Consider the following 6,000-nt stretch of genomic DNA (forward strand, 5'->3'; position numbering starts at 1 on the left):
AAGTGACGTCACCTGTTTTTTGTTATTATTTTTTGGATTTAGTCGTTCTTGTTGATCGCCGAAACTAGTACCATGCCGGCCGTGCATAGTTGGCCGTGCCGGCACTCATGTTTAGGTCGGCTGTGCTTTTCATTGTTTGCCAGGCTGATAACTCTCCTCCTTGGTACATCGGCTGTCGTTCAGTGTTGTGTTATCTACGGCACACCTGCGGGTAAGGCAAAACCACTCCGAGTGGAGGATTCGGAGGGTTGTGTTCCACGTTTAAGTTCGCCGGCTTTTGTAACCCCACTTCTTTCTTTCTTTTTATTTTGAAAGGTGTGTGCGCGCGCCATTTCACGCCATTAGGTTTGATCTGCTGTGGCTCAATAGGGAAGAATGGGTCTGTGTCCTCAAACGTGGGCACTGGCTAAAGAGGCTGCCGGCAAAGGTCTATATAGTGTTGCACGAAGGCTGTTTCCTGCTTGCGCTCCCATTTAGATCATAGAATCTTTGGCTTTTGTGGGGAGAAGAATAGGCGGAAGGAATACCTTTAAAGGCCCTCATTTGACAAGAGTTCTCTTGGGCCTAGATTACTGGTGCCCACTGGATCTTCTACTAAATAAGCTTATTTAGTTGCTCTTGTGCACTCTAGTACGCGCCGCTGAACACCAGCGTTTTTGTGCGTATAGTTTTGGCGCAGCAGCCTGAAATGCAACGTCGCCATACTTTCTGTGCATAGAAAGACCAGCAGGTGCCCTATTTTGGGGGGTTAAATCAGCACAGCTGGTACAAAAGGGGTCAGAATTAAAGTTTATTGGATGTGACAAAAAGATGTTTGGAGTAAACACTGTTCATGCCCCTTTTCGTCGTGCCTACAACTCTATATTTGGTCATGTACCAACTTTTCCGAGCTTCCAAAGTTGCAAGGGATACACTGCAGTGCTACAAGAACTGATCACAAAGTGTCAAAAACTTTGGCTTTTGCTTCCCATTGCCAGCCTTGTTAGTGATGGCCTGGGAAGAACCACGCCGAAGCAGGAAGCACCGACCAATCCAGGAGATACACTGTACTTCATTTCACCAACTTCACACACCGTTGTAAAAATTGTGCTCGTAATCAATAAACAGCGAGAGCACAGCTCTGTACCACACGCTGGTAAGGGCAGCAAAAGTAGCGCCAACAATGGTCTTTCACATAAACTGTGCCCACAGCTCCTGTCAACACCAAATTGATAACAGCGTTGTTGCACATAATTATACGTATACAAACGTCATGTAAGTAGTGTTGCTTCTGGTCATAGCAGCAGCTGTCCAACAGCCAACCACTGCAAGTGCTGAAGAACCGGCCAACCATGTGACGTTTGTTGTCCAAAAAGAAAGAAGCACTCAGGCCTTCGTTTTCTGACAAGCAGGCTGGATGCTCATCACGCTGAAGTTCCCCCGCAGTAACAGCTATGTGTGCGCATCCGTTTACGGGTATAAGTGCTGCCACGTGCACGTGGCAGCAAGGTCCCATTCTGCCAAGGTGCCGGTTTAGCGCCGTGGTGAGAGGATTTGGCTGCTGCTCTGGAGAAATGAGTTCAAGTCGTACACCAGTCCATACAGCAGTGGCCCCGTCGACGGCCACGTATATATACGGTCACTTTTCGCGTTTGATGTTACACCTTCGTCTTTAAAATTGGTGAAACTTGCACTAAGTGACACAAGGCGAAGCTGGAGGATTTCTTTTGATGTAAGCACTGAATGACACACCAGTTTATTTACGTGTTCCGTCGTCGCTTCTCGTTGTGGCAGTAGTAGTCATCGTCATATCCATCTATCGTCCGCATGCATGACTGGCTGACCCGGATCGTTTTGTCCGCAGGCTTTCCCATTCCACCAAGAGTGGAAGGCGCCGCGCACGCGCTAGAACCGGCTTCGCGAGCTGGGCGTCTGCGAGCTGTCTTGTGCTCTTCATTGTGCCGCGGACGCACGTGACTGTTTCCTTGGTATTTTTTGCGAGCGCCACGCGCAAGCCAGGACGGACGATGCCGGACGATCATCGCAAAACGCGTGCGCGGTAAACGGCGGGAGTAACTATGACATGTTTTCTGATGACGCCGCACACATTACGGCCACGCCAGAGGCAGTGTGTGTATGGCAGCAGTGCGGGTGCTGCGCGCGGTGAACCCAACGGACAGAGCGGTGTGGTTCCCGGCCCACATGGGAAGGGACGTGTCAGCCAGAGGCAACGCAAACCACAACGAGATGGCCAACGAGACGGCGCGAGGTTTCAACCGCCCCGCCCAACCGGCCGACTCGACGAAGGAGTGGTGGTGCGAAGCCAAAGACAGGATGACGGAGTATAGTGAAGTGTTGAACTGGTATAGACTAGGGCGCAGGACTATGCCCCCGCCTCACCCGGGCCTGACCCGACGCGAGGCAGTGACGTTCCGGCAACTACAGATTGGGTCGCTACCCACGCCGGTGCTCATGAAACACGCGTGCTCTGGCGTATATGTGAGTGACTTGTGTCGCGTGTGTGCATCGGAAACGGCTACTGCGGCCCACATTTTGTATGACTGAACAAAATCCGAGGGAGGCACGGACAGTGACGACGATCCCGCTGTGGCTTGCGGCCGCTGCGGGAAGCGCCCAACGGGAGCAACAGACACGGGCCGTCCAGTGGATTTCGGCTGCCCTCGAAAAGCAGCACCCGAGCGAAGGTCCAGGTGCTCGCTACCACCACAGCACAGGGGCAGGTGCGGGTGCCAGAAGAAGGCGGGAGTAGCGAGGGCTGCTCGCCGAGTAAAGGACACCATGCCGAGATGATGTGTGGCCGCATCGCGATCACCCTCCCCTCGTGGGGCTAGGATAGTCGTCCGCCGGATAATCAAAAAGTCTTTTCACTCACTCACTCACATTACGGCCAGCAACAACAGCTCTGCTGTTAAAAGGTTGTCCGAAGTGTTCGTATGGCGGCGGATTGGCCAGCGAAGCTGTTTTGATTTCATTGGACTGCGTACATTTATGAAAAAAAAAACACGATTGACTCGGGATATCCTAGTTTTTGGCAAAATAAAGCGATCATTTGACTCGGGCGTGGTCCAAAGAAGTGCACGAAACTGCTGCGCCTTGTCGGCCGACGCTGTCCACGTGTTTGGCAGCGGGAGCTGTGTCGCGTTCGACGCCCTTCTCCCCCGCATTTCCGCAGCTCTTGCGCAACGCCCTCTACACCATTTAGCGGCTATACGGCAGCATCAAACCCCCACGCCACACTCTCCTGCGCCTCGGCTGCTTCCGCCTCCTCCCTGTGGCTGCAATTGTCGCCTCTCCCTCTCCCACCCCTCTGTCGCTCCTTTAAATTAATTGGTTGGATACGGAACGAGAATGTGGCGTACCCACTCTGGGGGATTGGCCAAGTCTTATTGTGGGTTCACTGTTTAAGAAGCTTATGAATTAGTTTCAAATGAAGGGAAAATAGAGTACAGAACTGATGCTAACAATTTTAGAACAAAAAAATTCAATACTACTGTATCAACACGTGTTTCAATAAACGATTAAAAATTGGCTGATGCGATTGATTAACTAGGCAAGCGACCTGTTTCGGCAATAAATGAGTGAAGAGCGCGACAAACATCCCCGTTGCACCAACGAAGCCGGATTGCCCCAAATGACAATAAATTAGGCACCGACAAGGCGAGACCCAAGCACCCGAGGGGAACCTTCAGGTAATGATTTCGGAGGGAGGAGAACCGCCGGCAAGACAACAGGAAGTGGTCAAGTGTTTCCTCCTTTTGGCTGAAGCCGCAGATGGCCGATGGCGCTATGCGTGCACGGTGTAGATAAAAATTCAAATTAGGTGTTCGGCATCGACAGTGTGACCTCACACAGTCGAGACTGCGCAAAGTCACACTTCCAAGAGTACCGGAGATGCTCAATGTCAGGGCAGCCAGCGATGCTGTCTGGTGGGAAGCTGTCCAGCGAACTGTACCTTCGAAACCTAGTTGCAACAACATAGGCTATCGGGGGAACAGTATCAGCCATTCATTCAGTGCTACTCCTGCCAGGTAATCAGCGGTTTCGTTGAGTTCAACACCTCTGTGCCCTGGGACCCAGACCAGACGGATTTTCCTGACATGTGCCGGTATAAGCATCGACAGCGATCGGCGAAGTGGAGAAACGGTTGGTGAAGATAAAGTGGAGCAGACCGAAAAAGAATCCGTCACAATGATCACCTGGGAATGCTCTTCGCTGAGCTTTCGAAGAGCGAGCGCGATTCCCAAAAATTCTGCCAAATATATTGACGTGAAATTTGGAAGACGAAAAGGAAATGCCCAGTCAAGCGCAGGTGAAAAGATACCTACACCAGCTTTTTTGTCTCGAACAGAAGCATCTGTGGTTATAACCACATGTGTCGGGAACTCTTCTAGGTAGTTTGCTAAAAGGCCAGATGTCGTTCTCTCCGGCAAACATTGGGCATTGGAGGGGAAAATGTTGACGAAATCAATGTCCACCATCGCAGTGCGATAGTCAAACGTAGGTACAGATAATATGTTGATATTTAAAGGGGCGAGCAAGGTCTGGACGAACACCACCTGTGGACGTGTGTACATGGGCCATGACTGGGCAAAAAAGGACGCTGGGGAGTGTACAAAAACCATTTGTGATCGTGATATAGGCAATTACACTCTTAATACCATTTCATGGAACTCTAAGCACTAGAAGGTGAATGTAGCTGATAGTTTTGCAGAAAGCAAGAAAACTACGAGAGGTTTAGGCACAGCATTCACAAACTTGATTTGACAACAATGAGTCGCTGTACACTACAAAATGCATCAATTATTTTTGAGTCCTCGCAACTGCATCTTCACGGAGGCTAGAGGCCCCGACTTCGCGAGTGCTTACGAGCCACCGAATTTAGAAGACGGCAACGTGGTAATGAAGGACGAATAGCACAACTATGGCACGAACGAGGCGACAGGAGGTGAGCCCTGTAGCCTCGGCGTCTAGAATCGAGACCGAACGACTGGAACAAGAACTGCGATGTTGCATTCGGCGCTGACACGGCTAACCGCTTACGAGAGGAGGCTTACGAGGCCAACGAGGCTAAAAAAACATGGAGGAAGAAAAAAAAATAAAAAGGAAACAGCCGGAACCGTAAAAAGCTGATTCTCATGCCAACGGATTTCACAAGTTCCATTTCTGGTTCCGTTTAAACGGTGATGGATACACACAAACACGGGCCCCTGGCACATCACCCACGGGCCCACTGCATTGCCACAGCCTCGCACTCTGGCACTGCAGTCAGATTGTGAGGATCGCAGCACTGGTGTCACGATGATGATGATGTGATGGCTAGTCCCTTTGTAACGGGTGGACACCAAAATAATATCCAAGCCAAGAGGAAAACAAAAAAAAAGAAAAGGAGAGAAAAAAATGGGCCCATCTCCCCGCGAGGGGGACTCGAGCAAATGCGTCGCATAGGGGGTGGGTGTATTGCGTTAACCTTTAGTGTTTGGGGGGTTGGTGCTATCACGTGTACACCACGCAGCTATCACGCCGCTGAGTCGCCAACGCACGCCGCTGACCACGTAGTTTGAATGAGTCAAGGATATAAGGCGCGTTCCTAGCCTTTGATTCTGTGTTGGTTTTGTGGCGCAGTGGGAAGAGCACCATGTACCTCGAGTTCCGCCCACAGGTAGTGAATGCGTTGTATCAGCAGCTTCTTGACGTAGTTTGAATGAGTCAAGGATATAAGGCGCGTTCGTAGCCTTTCATTCTGTGTCGGTTTTGTGGCGCAGTGGGTAGAGCACCATGTACCTTGCGTTCCGCCCGCAGGGTCGTGGGATCGAAACCAGGCGCCGGTAACTGTTATTTCTTTTTATAGTGTAGGGGGAGGCTGGCTGCTGCGGATGCCGACGCACGGGTGACATCGTGAGTTATACAAATGCTCTGCATTTAGAAAAGAAAGAAAGTTGCTCATGTATGCACGCACAAACACAGCGATCCATCTGTGCCGGCACACACTGTCAATAGGAG

The sequence above is a fragment of the Haemaphysalis longicornis genome, unplaced genomic scaffold (genome assembly GCF_048455015.1).
Source record: "Haemaphysalis longicornis isolate Haplotype H1 unplaced genomic scaffold, Haemaphysalis longicornis Haplotype H1 scaffold_6, whole genome shotgun sequence".
NCBI lineage: Eukaryota > Metazoa > Arthropoda > Arachnida > Ixodida > Ixodidae > Haemaphysalis > Haemaphysalis longicornis.